This window comes from Saimiri boliviensis, chromosome 2 (assembly GCF_048565385.1).
Source record: "Saimiri boliviensis isolate mSaiBol1 chromosome 2, mSaiBol1.pri, whole genome shotgun sequence".
Taxonomy (NCBI): Eukaryota; Metazoa; Chordata; class Mammalia; order Primates; family Cebidae; genus Saimiri; species Saimiri boliviensis.
The window spans coordinates 218,282,078-218,299,843 of record NC_133450.1 but is presented as its reverse complement, the minus strand read 5'-3'; the positions used below and the strand labels follow the sequence as shown (position 1 = coordinate 218,299,843).

At 40.4% G+C, this 17,766-nt stretch overlaps 1 protein-coding gene across 7 annotated transcripts in view; it reads left to right on the top strand.

The window, feature by feature from the left end:
- The window catches only part of MAPKAP1 (MAPK associated protein 1), a 260,780-nt gene that overhangs the window by 92,969 nt on the left and 150,045 nt on the right, over positions 1-17,766 (top strand). The window lies entirely within an intron of this gene.

Below are 17,766 nucleotides of genomic sequence, written 5' to 3'. Positions count from 1 at the left end.
CAGCATCTGCAGTGTTGGCTACAATCACCTTGAAGAAAAGCATATAGAGAATGAAAACAAAGAACCTAGGCTCTGCCTTCAACCCAGTTTTCATTGTCTGGTGTAGTTTCTCATGGCCATAAGTTTTGAGCACCTGTCGTATGCAGGGAATGTGCTAGGACAGTATCTGTTTCCCCATAATATTGAAGATAGGGTCTAAAATCCTTTATGGGGAGGAAACTGACGGTAAATGGGATCACATGACTTAGATAAGGCATAAGACCTGTCAGAATTTATCTTGCTTAAGGGTCTAGGTCTTTTCTACTATACCCCATTTCTTCTTCCCATTCCTAGAAATCTTAAGGCAGGTGTCCCCAAACTGCGGCCCCCTGAGGCCATTTATCCAGCCCTCCGCCACACTTCAGGAAGGGGCACCTCTTTCATTGGTGGTCAGTGAGAGGAGCACAGTATGTGGCGGCCCTCCAACGATCTGAGGGACAGTGAACTGGCCCCCTGTATGAAAAGTTTGGGGACACCTGCCTTAAGGAATGTGAGGACAGCCCTTTCTGCAGAATAATTTAGAGCATCTTTTGGTGTGTTATCCCTACTGAATTTTCCCACATCCTCTTTTCCTTTCACCTCTTTACTTTTCCTTCTTCCCTCCAACACCCTTTTCCCCCTCCCTTCCTTCCTCTAAACATAATGATGTTTAAAAGATTAGGAAACCACTTAATATATTTCCTGAAGGAAATTGGGTTCTTGAAATATTCCCATTTGATTTTTTTTTTCTGGCACTAAAAATTATTTCTACGTTTAATTTGCTTTCAAAGGAATTATCATCTTATAAAATATGCTACTAAAACAAGTTAGGTTGAATTCCTATCAGTTTCAGAGAGTGATAGCCTCAGTCTTTGAATGGAGTCTTTTAAATAATAGGATTTGGAAATAATTGCTTAATACCTGAATTCAACATAATGACATAACATGTTTTGAGTTCTCAGGAAAGCCTGTTTTGTGTCGCTCCCTTCTGATTCCTAAATCCACCAACTTTCTTTTTTACTCCATGAACTGTGTTGGTGAAACCACGTTTTGCAGCTGGAGGTTGCACTTTATTCCTTTGTTGTTCCATTGTTTCCTTTAGGGTGAGGGAGAATAATTAAGGAGAACATCTTTTCTGAGCAGCTGGAGCCAAATTCCAGCTGACTGCAGCACCTGCAAAGTTGACACCTCTGCCTCTGGGTGGCAGGGTGGGATGCCAGCCGTGGAGCCTGTGACAATGGGTTCCGAAGTGCAGAGATGTGGCCGTGCGATACCACTCCTGCCCTTCTGTGAGCTTCAGATGGCAGTAATGCCAGTGAATGCAAAGTGTCTGTTTTAGACTAATTAGAGGGATGATTTGTGAAACGGTGGCTATTTATTTAATTAATCACCAGCACAAAGCCATAAAACCCATATTTTAAAAATCCCTGTTAGTTTGCCATGTGGTTAATAGATTGGGGCACATTAAAAAGTGACACAGTGATGTATTAAAAATGTTCCACCTAAGGTTCCTTCAGGAAGGAATGGAAGCTGTCTGCTTTCAGATACTGAAGTGTAACCTGCCAGGATTTGACCTGTCTGAGGTTTTAATATTTGTAAAGGCATTTATCTTTTGAATAGCATCTTTATTACGACATCTCCTCTTGGAATATTTCAAAATAAAAAAACGTTTGTAGAATAATAAAAAGTTATAATTACAGTTAATTTTGCTACAGTTTCTCTTAATGATGAAGAACTATATTTTCTCATTAAATTATACTATGTTTACCATGCACAGCAGTATCTTTTATACCATACGTTATTTTCCATTTGTAAATAAGGGAGTTATTTAATTAACTAAATAATAAACGCAATAGTTTTTTGTTGCCGCTGTCAGCATTGCATTTTGTTTTGCTGTGGTGTTATTTTACTATCGAATGGAAACGAGGATAATTGGTATACTTGCTCAGTCTCAGCTCAGGTGAGCTGTCAATTCTGTATAGTAAGAATAAATGTCTAATTGACTTGTTCAAGAGATGACATTGGCATTAAAATTGAGCAGAGATGGCTTTGATTGTAACAACTGGTAGTGTTTTTTTTATACACACAGACTTCTTGTTGATTTTCAGCACACACAAGCACAAATATGTACAGTCCCTCTTGCACTTTCAATACTATTTGGAGCTAAATTTGGTGTCTCTGTGCTGTTATTCATTCTTTATTAACAACATACTATTGAAATTATCAGTGTTTCTCCTAAAGCAAGTTTATGTAATGAAATGTTTTCTAGAAAAATTTAAAATCATGTATGAAAATGTGTTGCTCAGACGAATGCTTGTAAGGAAATCGTGCAGCTCTTAGGACTGTGTTTCTCTGCTGTGTTGTGTAATTACCTGCTCTGTTTGAAGGGGAGCTGGAATAAAACATGAGTATATTAATGCAGCCTGGAGCTGATGTGGTGGTGATGATTACAATGCAGATAAAGCATTTCTCATAACGGCCGTTGCCTACTGGAGCCTTTGAAACATCTGGACCTTTAATTGAAAAATAGTGTGGTACTGTGCAAGGCAGACATGCTAAGTGAAGTCACTAATTTAGAATACAAAAATATAATTGATAAAGTGTTTTATTTACATTTTATTTAAATATTCATACTTTGTTATGCTTTGTATAACAGAGAATTACTGGGTTAAATTTTCATAAATGTAGACAGTCTAAATGAGATAAATTAAGTGAAAATGTTAATGGAATTTTACATTGGAACCAGAAAGCAATTTGCTCCAGGAGAGTGTACTTTTGCATCTATTGGAACCTCTTAGGGAAGCAAATAGGTTAGGTCTTATTCTTTGGGTATTTGTTGTGTTTTAGAACTAAACATCAGTTGGTAACATCATTACATTTCTTTCTTGTTATTGTAATCATACCTTGTTATTTAGTTTAAAAAAGTAAAATATTTCTTGGCATAATGGTAAATGGCTCTAATGGCAACATTATTGCCCAATAAACCAAAGCCTTGCCCACCTCTCGGGGCAGGTTATCAGAGCCTGCCCAAGAGAGCAGAAGAGCTGGTGAAGGGCTTGCAATTAACCTTTGTCCTGTGTTCGCAGCAGGGGAACTGACCTAGCAGCCTTCCGAGGAAATCCAATTTAATTTAAAATGAATTTGAAAAGACAAATTAGCCATATCTATTTTAATAAGATAAAATCCCGACTCTCCCTGTGTCTGGTTTAGTTAGGACCTCAGAGGAGACTGGACTAAGTCTCAGGATGAACATGAGGAAAATAATGCCAGGGGGCTAAGGAGAAACCCCAGAGACTTTGGTACCCAAGTGATGTGTCAGTTTCTGCAAGTGAGCAGGTCTTGTGCTGCCCGTTTCTGCAGAGAATTGCAACCTGAGATGGACCTTTGTCTCCTCAGACACTTTGCTTGTGTTGGAGCTTGATGCCATGTGCTGCGTGCGCATCTCTCCAAGGACCACATTGTTATTTTCCTCCTTTGTCATTATCAGAGCACAGTTGGGTACTGCCACCTGGGTAGCCAGATTTAGTAACAGGTATACCTCACAGTTACTGATGAGCCTCATAATCTGAGTACAGATTGTCTGTGGCCTGGAAATTGGTGCTTGACCACTGCTTCTTGAAAACTGAATCAGACAGAGGCTGGGTGCGGTGGCTCACACCTGTAATCCCAACACGTTGCAATGCCAAAGAGGGAGGATCGCTTGAGCCCAGGAGTTTGAGACCAGCCTGGGCAACATAGTTGAGACTCTGTGTCCTTCCCTGCCCCCCACCAAAAACAAAAAACGAAATGTGCAAGTGTGGTGGCGTTCTTGTATAGTCCCAGCTTCTTGGGAGGCAGAGGTGTGAGGATTGCCTGAGGTCAGGAGGTCAAGTATGCAGTAAACCATGTTGACACCAGTGTACTCCAGCCTGGACAAGAAAGAGAGTGAGACCCCATCTCTTACAAAAGGAGAGAAAACTGGATAAGAGGGTTCTACCTGTTTTTGTATTTGTTTTATTTTGTTTTGTTTTGAGGTAGGGTCTTGCTCTGTTGCCCAGGTTGCACTAGCTGAGGGTTTTGGAACAGCCTGCTTAATGAACAACTCTTAAGAGGGAGTGAGCAATCGTCACAGAACTTTTGGGCATATTAAATGAGATAATGTATGAAAAGTGCTTGGACCCTAATAGATGTCCGGTAAATGACAGTCCGCAGTGGTGACCTGCCAGTTGCGGAGAGAGCTGCAGTGGGAGTGCAAAGGCTGTGTACAGAGGAATATGCTTTCTGTGCCTGGCCTCATCCCCGATCAAGACCGTCAGCTCTGTAGCTGGCTAGTTTTACTTTGTGTTGCTATGCTGACTACCTAATTGAGTAGTGTTTCTGACAGTTTTTATTATCCCGAGGATCTTGCTGTCCCCTCTATTTTAGAAATAAAGTTTTCTGCCACGTACTGCTTTCTTTGTGATTCTATCTGGAAGACATAGGATGAAGACTCAATAATCAGACTTTTTGGGCTGCCTCTCAATTGTAAATTTTATGGATAGTTACAAGTGATTTTTTTTTCCAGCAGGAAGCATTGTTCTAGATGATTAGTAATGTGTCTCTTCTTTCATTTGCAGTTTTTTGTTTCTTTTCTTTTTGAGACAAGAACTCCCTCTGCTGCCCAGGCTGGAGTGCAGTGGTGCTGTCACAGCTCATTGCAGCCTCAGCCTCCCAAACTCAAGTGATCCTCCCACCTCAACCTCCCGAATAGCTGAGATCACAGTCTCACACCGTTAAACCTGGCTAATTTTTAAATGTGTGGTAGAGATGGGATCTTTTTATTGTCTTGGCTGGTCTCAGACTCCTGGGCCCAAGGGATTCTCCCACCCCAGCTTCCCAGAGTGCTGGGATTACAGGCTTGAGCTGCTATTTATAGTTAAATGTGCATTTGCAAACTGTGTTAAATGCAGACTTTCTCACTTGGCTCTTTACAGTTGTATCACAATGTAAACAACCATAATATATTTTCTGCTGAGGAGGAGCATCCTTCTCTGCCACCAGAGGTGCAAGTTCTTTGCGTGGGCCTTTTCCTACATAGGGTAACACCTATCCCAGTTATTTCACATGTGCATTTTGAGGATGAAAGTGAATGTTGTAATTGAAGAAATGGGAACCTATTTATTTTCATTTTGTCTGATGTTTTTACATTTTTTGTTAGGAGGTACGTCAGGGACTTGAATTAATTATAATTTACTGAAGAGATGTACACGATTGAGCAAATAAAGTAGTTAGCCCATTTATGCCAAGGCCATCTAATTAAATTCTAATTTTGGATAAGCTGGATGTGCATGAAAGATTAATTTTAAGAGGTTTTTATGACTTACTAAATAATGATTCAGTGAAATTTTTGATTTATATCATTAAGGAACATTGAGTCTTAAAGTGATAAAACAGTTATGAACCTACCACTCTATAGAAATTTGTGGATTTTAAAAACTATTTAAAATTAAGGAAACAATTTTAATGTGAACAGTGACATTTAAAATTTTTGTAATATTTAATCGACTGAAACTCTGCAAGAAATGAATATGACATATGTGCCTGGATTATTTCCTTCAATATTTATACAATTTTACAGTCTCAAAATACTATCTTTGAAATTAAATTGTCCTCGGGGTAGTTGGAGGGTTATACCAAAATTTCCGTATAATCTAGAAAGGTGATAATGGCTGTACTATAACCTTTTTTAGAGATATATCATCTAGTAATGGAGTCAAATACACATTCTCCATTGAGTTTTAATTTTAAAAGTTGATATTAAATCTTCAACACTCATTTTATTATAATAATTGATAGGTTTAAAACATGTAACTCTTCTTTATGTTTTTTTTTTTTAAAAAAAACTTATTTTTACTTTTAAAGCATATTGATTTTATTATATAAATGATTTAACAATGAAGAGGTCCCTAAACTTATGCTTGGTGATGGGGCTTAGTTCATGCAAATTACCTTTTCCTGATATTATCATCATTATGGAAGCTATTGTTTGTATAATTAAATGCAAAGCACTGTGTAACATTAATGATCTACAGAATCCCATCACGGCTATGAAAATTTGAAGTGGACATTATACATGCTTTAAGATGGCTAGATTATACCTGTGCAAGAGTACTTTCTGATAACGTGCTGTAACTGCCCACGGCTGGATGAGAAGAGAATGTGATTCTTCTCTCAAAATAATATAGAACCCTTTCCCTATTGCCCCTACTTCTCAATTTCATGTTTGCTTGAAGGGACAATTTGTCCAAAAATCTGCCTGGTCTGAGTAACAGCTTAAATTACAATAATAAGAAATAATTGACATTTGTATGATAGTTTGCAGTTCATAGAGCATTTTAACAGTGCTTTTTTTCACTTGATACTTCTTGCTACTCTTTTGAAGTAGATGGTCTCATCTCTATTTTATGGCAGAGGAAATTGACTTTCAGAGAGATTATGGGCTTACCCAAGGCTGCACAGCTCAAGGTTGGCAGGGCCAGAGTCTAGATCAGTTCAGTTGACTCAGCAAAGAGTAGCCTAGCAAATATAACTTACATTGGTGAAAACTGTCAGTATCAGGAATTGCTTTCTGAATTTAGGTTTTTGAGAAAATGAGTGTTTCTGATATGGTATGGACCGGCTTTTTTTTTTTTCCTTTATACTTCCCCCCATGTTTTATGAAATGTCTTACCTACATTTGAACATGAATGATTGCTAGTTTTTCAATTGATATCTTGAAACAGAAGAATTATTTGAGGCTATTACTCAAACTTCATTTGATAACAGATCATTTAGACCGGTAGTGCTAGGCATTTTATTTCTTTCTCAAACATGTCAGAGCATCAATATACAGGGTTTAACTAGAGAAAACCATTCCTGAGAGCAACAACCTCCTTTCTTGTTTTGAGTCCAGGACTAAAAGATTTACATTTGTGGCCAGGCGCGGTAGCTCACACCTATAATCCTAGTACTTTGGGAAGCCAAATCAGCTGGATCACCTGCGATCAGGAGTTCAAGACCAGCCTGGCCAACATGGAGAAACCCTGTCTCCACTAAAAATACCAAAAAAAAAAAAAAAAAAAAAAAAATAGCCAGGCATGGTGATGCATGCCTGTAATCCCAGCTATTTGTGAGGCTGAGGCAGGAAAATCACTTGAATGTGGGAGGCGGAGGTTGCAGTGAGCTGAGATTGTACCTTTGCACTCCAGCCTGGACAACAGAGTGCAAGACTCCATCTCAAAAAAAAAAAAAAAAAAAGGATTTACATTTGCCACAGATGTTACAGAAGGAAAAGTTACAAAATGCTATTTTCTGTGCTGTGTTGCACTCTTGAAAGGATTATAGCCTGGCTTATTCCATGGTGTTTAGTAACTGAGTTTTTTGTTTGAGATCCTAGGTATATGAAAGGGTGTCTTTGAAGGTAGAGGTAGATTTGTTCAAATTTTATGAGGGTTAGCACTAAGACCAATGAGTAAAACTTGCAGAGAGATTGCACCTCATTGGAAAGAAACACACGTTAGCTGGCAAAACTGTTTGCCAAAGACCGAAGAAAAGGGGCTGCTTCACATGGTGGCAGGGACCTAATCAGTGAAGGTGTTCAGGAGAGGCTGTAAGATAATCATTTGCTGAAGATGTTTCAAAGGGGGATGACCCTTCAGATTCTTTGTAGTTTCAAAAGTATATGAATGGCAGTAAATTTTTAAAAGTCTATTGATAGGAAAGGAGATAAAAAGTAGGAAAAAACACCATAATAACGAGTATTTCTTGAGCATTTACTGTAGGACTAGGCACAGTGATAAGTGCTTTACATGCAGGCTTTGGTGGGTTTTTTTTGAGATGGAGTTTTGCTCTCGTCACCCAGGCTGGAGTGCAGTGGTGGCTCACTGCAACTTCCATCTCCTGAGTTCAAGTGATTCTTCTACCTCAGCCTCCCGAGTAGCTGGGAGTACCAGTGTCTACCACCAAGCCTGATTAATTTTTGTACTTTTAGTAGAGATGGGTTTCCGCCAGGCTGGTCTTGAACTCCTAACCTCAGGTGATCCCACTGCCTCAGCCTCCCAAAGTGCTGGGATTTAAAAGCATGAGCCACCGGCCGGGCGCGGTGGCTCAAGCCTGTAATCCCAGCACTTTGGGAGGCCGAGGCGGGTGGATCACGAGGTCGAGAGATCGAGACCATCCTGGTCAACGTGGTGAAACCCCGTCTCTACTAAAAATACAAAAAATTAGCTGGGCATGGTGGCGCATGCCTATAATCCCAGCTACTCAGGAGGCTGAGGCAGGAGAATTGTTTGAACCCAGGAGGCGGAGGTTGCGGTGAGCCGAGATCGTGCCATTGCACTCCAGCCTGGGTAACAAGAGTGACACTCTGTCTCAAAAAAAAAAAAAAACAAAAAAACAAAACAGCATGAGCCACCATGCCCAACCATGCAGTTTTATTGAATCATCTCAACAATTTTTTGAGGAGGTACTTTTATTATCCACATTTTGTAGATGAGGAAATAGTGACTCACAGAGCTTAAATAAATTGTCCAAGCACACATAGTAAGCGGCATTGCTTATAATTGAACTCACATCTATCTGATGCCACAACTTGTGGTCTTAATCACACTGTACTGCCTCTCTAGTTTCTGCTAAGAGAAGATTGCAGGGATCCTGTAGGCACCAGATCAGAACTTGACCTTGTTAAAGAAAGAGTGGCAGTTGATGTTCTTAATAATAAAAGCTTAATGGAACCAAGGTTGGTGATTCAGAGGAAATTAATGAGATTTTGTCAATTTTATTTTAAACTTAACTTGTCAGAAAATACAGTGTCCAGTGACAAACTGTAGTAATGTTTTTGACAAATTAACTTGACCACAGGTGCCAGATCAGGGAAATGTTAATTTAATAGCCTTAAAGCATTCCAGATTCATTGAAGGTTAAGATAGCACTACAAAGCCAAGCCCCTATCTCTGAATGGATTTGTCATAGAATTTTACACAAAATCCATTTATAAATTCATTATTACCATTTTGAATGTTAAAAAAAAAAAAAAGTTCTTTTTGTGAGTCCATAAAGCCAGCATTTTTAAAGATGAAAATGCTGCAATTTTGTTGTTTGAGTTTTGTTTTGTTTTCTTTTTCTCATGTCCACCTTCTTTATTATTCATAGCCAATAAAACCTCAGTTAGACCAATTTAGTCCAGATTTTGTTTTGAGATTATTACTCCCGATCAAATGAAGTCCATTAATTATCATTAGAGTGGTAATAATTTGAGATCCCTGTACCAAGTCTGCATACTGTATTATTAAAGACAAGAGCAATGGTAGAATATTGCATCCTGTGGTCCTTCTTGAGGAAGTTGGGATAGAGGTACTGGTGGAATAGAACTGTAGCCATTCTTTTAAGAGAATGGATCTTTTGAAGGCTGCAAATAACTCTTTTATCAATTCGTATCATTATGTCATCTGGATACACTGATATATTTCTTTCTGCATTAAAATTAGACATAATGATCTGCTTGTGCAGTTGTTACTAATGGAATAATGTTGCCTGCTTTTTGTCTCTTTAATTGCAGAAGCTAAGCTGTCTATCCTTTCTCTGTTTCTTTTCCTTGGCAGAGAAACTGAGCACTTAGCAGCAATTTAGATCTGATATTCAATTTATAATTGGAAAACCTTGATATTAAATAGCAATGCTAGCCAAGGCTTTCATCCATAAGACTTAATTCAGCTAATTCATTTGATAAGGATATTTCTTTTTTTCTTTTGGAGACAGGTTTTGCTCTGTTGCCCAGGCCAAAGGGCAGGGGCTCAATCATAGCTCGCTGCAGCCTCAATCTCCCAGGTTCAACTGAACCTCTCGCCTCAGCCTCCTGAGTAGCTGAGACTACAGACATATGCCGCCACGCCAAGCTTCTTTTTTTAAGTAGAAATGGAGTCTTGATATGTTGCTGGTCTCAAACTCCTGGCCTCAAGTGATCCTCCCTCCTTGGCCTCCCAAAGAGCTGGGATTACAGATGTGAGCACCATACCTGGCCTGGATATTTCTTCTTCTTCTTCTTTTTTAAAAGACAAATTTATTCAGCGTCATGATCAGACTATTACATTTAGCAATCAACAACATAGGTGCAAAAAAAAAAAAAATCTACATTAAAACCCTTTGTTGGAATGCTTTACACTTTCCACAGAACAGAAACTAAAATAACCTGTTATACGGTCAGTCACAAATACAGTCCTTGAGTTTTTTGCCCATACACCTGAGTATTTGTCTAAATCATGTCTTCTTTGTAACAGCGAGGCCCTGCCACCACTGTCCTTGGCTGAGTTTACAAATCTGTTGTAACCTGTAGCTTCCCTGTCACTTCTCTGGCTCCCCTCTCCTGTTAAGCTTTGTTTGCTGGCAGTAATTAAAATCTTCTGCCACTACCATAGCTACTGCTGCTACTGGAACCACCATAGCAGCCAGAGCTTCTGCCTCCAAAGTTTCCTGCCTTCTTGGGTCCAAAATTTGAAGATTGATTGTTCTAATTGCCAAAATCATTGTAGCTTCCACCACTTCCAAAACTGCTTCCATCACCTCCAGAATTGCTTCCATCACCTCCAGAATTGCTTCCATCATTACGAAATCCATTATAACCATCTCCACTGCCACCATATCCACCACTACCATGGCTGCCACCAAAGCCACCGTGACCACTGAAGTTTCCTCCACGACCAAAGTTGTCATTCCTACCGAAACCACCTCCATGATCACCACCAAAGTTTCCTGAGCCACTTCAGCGTCCTTGGCTGGTTGAAGCATTAGTCATCTCTTGCTTTACAGGGCTTTCCTAACTTCATAGCCACGGCCATTCACAGTATGGTATTTCTGAATGACAGTCTTATCCATGGAGTCATGGTCATCAAAGGTTACAAAGGCAGAGCCCCTTTTCTTGCCATTGCCTTGGTCAGTCATGATTTCAGTCACTTAAGTTTTTCCATACTGTTTAGAATAATCTCAGAGGTGATATTCTTCAGTGTCTTCCTTAATGCTACCAACAAATATCTTTTTCACTGTTAAGCAGACACCTGGTCTTTGAGAAGCTCCTCTTGAGACAGCTCTCTTTGGTTCCACAGCTCTTCCATCCACCTTGTGTGGCCTTGCATTCGTGGCTGCATCCACCTCCTCTACAGTGGCATAGGTGACAAACCCACAGCCCCTGGAGTTCTTGGTGTTTAAATCTCTTATTATTACACAGTCTGGAAGTGTGCCCCATTGCTCAGAATGGTTCCTGATGCTCTCACCAGTTGTTTCAAAGCTCAACCCTCCAATGAAGAGCTTCCTCAGCTGTTTAGGCTCTTCAGTAGACTCTGACTTAGACGCGGCAGCAGAGAGAAAAGAGACTTTAACGATGCTTCCTCATCATCATCCACAGCAGAAAGGAGTAACCTGATCCCGAACATATCTCAGTGTTTCTTAATTCAAGATTGTTTTGAATTGAATCCCATCTGTATTCTTCCTGCTTCCTCTATTTTGGGAACTATCAGGTATATGATTTTGAAATTAATTTTATGGTAAGCAGCTAATATATGTTATTTTAACTAATGGGAACAGCTAAGACAAAGCTGGTCTAGATAATATTTTAATTCAATAGGATGTTCAAATATATGTATTTCAATTCGATATCTGTTCACATTCTGTGTATTAGAAATTATTTTAGATTTTTCCCATTTTATGAGCTAATTATTAATTGGATAACCTTTGGTTCATAATATTGATATTTCGTAATTGGTCTAGAGACACTTTTTTTTTTTTTTTTTTTTTTTTGAGACGGAGTTTCGCTCTTGTTGCCCAGGCTGGAGTGCAATGGCGCGATCTCGGCTCACCGCAACCTCCGCCTCCTGGGTTCAGGCAATTCTCCTGCCTCAGCCTCCTGAGTAGCTGGGATTACAGGCACACGCCACCATGCCCAGCTAATTTTTTAGTATTTTTAGTAGAGACGGGGTTTCACCATGTTGACTGGGATGGTCTCGATCTCTTGACCTCGTGATCCACCCGCCTCGGCCTCCCAAAGTGCTGGGATTACAGGCTTGAGCCACCGCGCCCGGCCTGAGACACTTTTTAAAAGACTGAGCTTTTCCAGTTTATATCACAAGTTACAAAACAGTCATACTCTTTGACCTAGTAATCTACTGCTAGGAATATATGCACAAATATTTATAGAGGGAAATGTTTATGAGATTATTTATGATGGAGTATTTTTAAAACTTCCATTTCTAACAATGGGAGAATAGGTGGTACTACCATATGCTATAATATAATGCAAGTGTTTAAATCATGTTAAAAGAATATTAATCATTTATTCCATCAATATGTGTAAGCAACTGTCAAGCCCTTTGTTAGGTGCTGGGGATATTTCAGAGAGGAAAGAGTGTTTCTGAAGAACGGGGGCTGGGAGGCAGAAGAGGTATAGCTTCTCTGCCTGGGATAGGAGATAATTGATAGGTCTGGTGGGTCCATTCTGAAAGAGTCTGAGGAGTCCTTTCAGTTTAGCAAGCTAGCACGAATGGTCTGCTGTCTTCTAGGCTCTAGGAGGTTACAAAATGGATGAGGCCATTTTTCCCTTTGTGTCATTCACAGTTGAATGAGAGGGTGGAGAAGGAGGTGGTGAGGGTAGTTACAGAAAAAAGTAAAACCGTAAGGCTCTGTGAATCAAATTGTTAGGGGAGGAGAGAAGAGGGAGTTTATTTAGGCTTTTGTCTTCTTGGAAGAGGAGGTACTTGAATTGAAGAACCGAAGAACAGCTATGTTTCTTGATCAGTGACTGTGTGGCAGGCATTTTAGATACACCTTACTTGCTTTTCCAAATGAGTAAATGGAGGTTCCGAGAGGTGAAGTGACTTGCCCAGAGTCTAAGGTCTAGCACCTAAGGAAGTGGTAGAACCAGGATTCAGACCTGGGCCTAGCTGACCCCAAGTCTGTGCTCCTAATTACTGTTCAGTGTACATCAGCAATGATACGAGGGACCAGATTGCGAAGGGTGTTAACTGCCATCTAAGGAGCTGGAATGCTAGCACTAGGCCCTCATATGTTTCTACATGACTGGCATGGTCTGTGATTTGAGAAAGATCACATTGGTGGCAATAAGGAAAGAAAGATTTGGAGAGAGAAGGCTTTCTAAAAATAAAGAGATAGTTGGAGATTGCTGCATTGGTCTCACTGACAGATGATGAAGCCTGAACTGGGGCAGTGGCAGTAAGCATGGGAAGGAGAGAGATTTGGGAGGCATTTCAGAGGCATTTGGCTGGTAGAATGTGAAACAGAAAGAGGAGTTAGGATTCCTAGTGTGCATGACAAGAGTAGATGGTGAAAGCCTTAGCTGAGATAGTGTATAGAACGGCAGACATGCCGATGAAGAAGAAAATCAGTGTTGGATATGTTAAATTTCTGACTGCATTTGCAGAGCCATCAGGTCAGGGAGAGGCTGTGGGATGTGAACTTGAGTCTGGTTGGTCCTCATGAGTTGCATTTGTGCTGAGAAAGTTTTGCTATAGAAGTACTTTCCTTTTTGTTCTCAAACCTGCCTTGGGGGCATTTCCTGATTTAGGAGCTGCTCTAGAGAATGTTGTTCAGCTTCAAATTGTCAGCTGATCGTGAATTTATTACCTTTTCTTTTTCTTTGATACAGATTACTTAACCTGACACAGTAAGGTATCTGACTTATATTTTCTTTCTTTCTTTTTTTTTTTTTTTTTTTTGAGACAGTCTAACTCTGTCACCCAGGTTGGAGTGCAGTGGCATGATCTCGGCTCACTGCAACCTCTTCCTCCTGGGTTCAGGAGATTGTCGTGCCTCAGCCTCTGGGGTAGCTGGGGCTACAAACACATGCCACCATGTCTGGCTAATTTTTGTTTTTTAAGTATATTTAGTATTTTTGTATTTCACCATGTTGGCCAGGCTGGTCTAGAACTCCTGACCTCAGATGATCTGCCTGCCTTGGCTTCTCAGAGTGCTGGGATTATAGGTCTGAGTCCCCATGCCCGGCCCAGAGTTATATTTTTTTGTCTTTTCTTTCTTTTTTATTTGAGTTATATTTCAACTTACTTTTTCCAACAGCCTGCCACAGCACCCAGCACATCGTACGTTTTTAATGATGCTTACTTGATGCCTTAACAGTAGGCTACATTTTCAAAGTTGATCTTCTCTTTCCATCACCTAAAACTTTTAAGTCCTGAATGGTAGTTACACTTGTTCTTTTTACCTCCTTTTTAGTTTATAATTATAATATTTATAACTTTGTTTCTAATTATAAAAGTAATACATGTCTATTATAGAAAATACAGAAAACTGTAAGCCAGAAAATTAAAACATGGATAATCCCATGTGTCAGAGGGAACTCCTGCTCGCCTTTTGGTGTATTGGTATAGTAGGTAAATTCTCTTGGGTAAGGTTCTGTTGGATGGAAGGGTACATTTTTGAATCTAAGAGGCCTTCACTAACCCCCTTTAGCCTGGGTTGCTTTAGGGCTTTCTTGACAGATTGGACTTTTCCCTTCTTTAAGCTTTTGCGACATTGCACAGTGAGACCTTGAGCAGCACAGTTCGGTGAGGGTCTGGTCTGTGTTGTGTATCACTGGGCTGTGTCTTCAGAGCCCAGCATGTTGTTTCAGCCAGTGTTTGTCGAATGCATGAGGGAATGAGAAACACAAAGCTAGGACGGTTTCCCCTTTCTCTGTGTTGCCCCCTTCCCTGTGCTGTAAATATGCCTCCATTTCCCCAGTCCTGTATGGTGGAACACGTAAATTACCATGCAGTAAAACTGTATGATAGGATTTTTGTTTATTGCTAGTTGCTTTTTCATATTTAGACAACTTTGGAATATTGCTTGCCTTGATGTGTGATGAATGCTTTTAATCCTTCGGTCATCTTTTTTTTTTAAATATAAGTTAATTACTTCCTATTATGTTGATGGATTGTTTTATGTTTTAGATGATTCCCTCTAAATATTGCAACATAGGGACCATTAGATAGAGCTAACTGCCACTACCTTGAGCTTTTTCAGAAAAGAGTCTCCATATTAAAAAATATGTAATTTCAGTGTACAAGGTACTTTTTCTTATCCGTGCCTCAAGATGGAATTAGAAGATTAAAAAGGTAAAATGCTTCATTCATTTAATAAGTATCTCTCATATTTATTCTGATAGTTTTTGGCCCACTTTCCATTTTACTATGGAATAGAAGATAATAAAGAGTACTCTACTCATTTTTTTTTTTTTTTTTTTTTTTTGAGACGGAGTTTCGCTGTTGTTACCAAGGCTGGAGTGCAATGGCGCGATCTCGGCTCACCGCAACCTCCGCCTCCCGGGTTCAGGCAATTCTCCTGCCTCAGCCTCCGGAGTAGCTGGGATTACAGGCACGTGCCACCATGCCCAGCTACTTTTTTGTATTTTTAGTAGAGACGGGGTTTCACTATGTTTACCAGGATGGTCTCGATCTCTTGACCTCGTGATCCACCCGCCTCGGCCTCCCAAAGTGCTGGGATTACAGGCTTGAGCCACCGCGCCCGGCCTAAGAGTACTCTACTCTTTAGAGTAAATAGAGGAGAGTACTCTATGACACTCATAGCAGGACCCTATTACTATCTGTCCTCATTTTCTAAACAGCGGTGACTGCCCTTCAGTCAACTGACAGTGGCAAGGTTCCTTGGCGTCTCCATCTCCTAACTGCGTTCCTCAAGCAGCTCCTCAGGCAAAGCTTTCCTCAGGTCTGTGGGGAAAAGAAGAGGGATTTGATTTTCAAGCCTTGAAGTGTAGGAATTGATTTTGTTTAGATTAAGTCCAGGCAAAGAAGGTATTGGTGTTTATAGTAGGGCCTTTGGAGTCAGGCTGATATGAGGTTTGAGTCTTGGCTCTTTTACCTTGGCTACTGGATGTTGAGCAGAGGACTGCAGCCTTGTAAGCCTTGGTTTTCTTGGCTATAATATAAAGGTTATCGGGTTGCGGCCTCTTACCTGTAATCCCAGCAATTTGGGAGGCCAAGGCGGGCAGATCACTTGACATCAGGAGTTCGAGACCAGCCTGGCCAACATGGCAAAACCTTGTCTCTACTAAAAATACAAAACTTAGCTGGGTGTGGTAGCACATGCCTGCAGTCTCAGCTACTTGGGTGGCTGAGGCACAGAATAGCTTGAACTTGGGAGGTTAAGATTACATTGAGCTGAGATTGTGCCACTGCACTCCAGCCTGAGTGACAAAGCGAGGCTCTTGGAGTTATTTTATGAATTGAATAATATAATTAAGCAAACATTGAGCAGAATTTACTTAACAGTGCTCAGGAAATGCTAGCTTTTTTTTTTTGAGACGGAGTTTCACTCTTGTTGCCCAGGCTAAAGTGCAGTGGTGCAATCTCAGCTCACTGCAGCCTCTGCCACCTAAGTCCAAGCGATTCTCCTACCTCAGCCTCCTCAGTAGCTGGGATTACAGGTGCCCACCACCACACCCAGTGAATTTTTGTATTTTCAGTAGAGACGGGGTTTTGCCATGTTGGCTGGTCTGGTCTCGAACTGCTGACCTCAGGTGATCCTCCTACCTCGGCCTTTCAAGTACTGGGATTACAGGTGTGAGCCACAGCACCTGGCCTAAATGCTACCTCTTGTTACAATAATCAGTGTTATTATTAGGGCTCCTGCAGCACCCGTTTTTGACCTCATGTGACCTTGTGGTAGGCTTGAGTAATAGAAATGGGTCTAATTTCACACAGAGGCCCTTTGTGGCATACTGCTCTACATTTCTAAAGCACTTTACAGTTTATGAAACACATTCACACTTGTGATCTTGTTCAGTCTTCGTGTCTTGAGATACTGCGATCACTATAGCTTCTTAATTCTAGTGCTTCAGGAGGAAGGGGAATAAACAGAAGTAAAGAGAGAGCAATGACAAGCAGCTGATCTGGGTCTGAAAAGGACGGTAATATGAGGGCTATCAGTCCGCTCCAGAAAGGTTGCCACTGTTTTCATTGTAACCCTTTGCCTGCCCGACAAGGCAAAACACTTGTTATTTAGTGAAGTCTTTGTTAGCCATTGAAATTATTATTTCAGAGCCGAAAACCATGCAAGGGTATGTGTGCATGCCCACATGTGTTTGCATATGAGAGAGGGGGTGCAAGAGAGAGAGCGAGTGTGGGTGCATGCAATATGTAGAATGACTTTTTTACTAGTTGCTTTATAACATACAGATGAAGCTTGGAGGAAAAAAATCAGGCAGTCTAATGATGGATGCTAGGTTATATGCAAAATGAAATTACTCTAAAAATGTTTTTTAAACTGACTTTATATATTTCGTTACCTTGTACTGACCTTCTTTTTCACCTCAAAATGATAGAATTATAGAGAGTTAAAGATGGAGCCACATGATTGCATAAGACCCTCCACTTTCTTTGACCAGGAAACCAACCCATAGAGGAAGGGCAAGAGGGATGGAGAAGACTAACATTTACTCAGTTGCTACCATGTGTCCTGGCAGGCACTTGAGTCATTCATACATTCATTCTGTAGTTCAACAGATTTTTTCCCCAGGATTTTCTGTGTGCCAGGCACAGGGCCAGGCATTATGTATGGAACAGTAAATAAAGCAGCCATTAACATTGCTCTCATGGAAGTTCAGAGGAAACTTCATGGCGAAAGCATACACTGAAGATGTACATGAATAAATAATCTCAATTGTTAAGCACTCTGAAGGAAATGAACAGGACATGTGTGATAGAATAACTGAAAGGAGTGTTAACAATGAAGGTT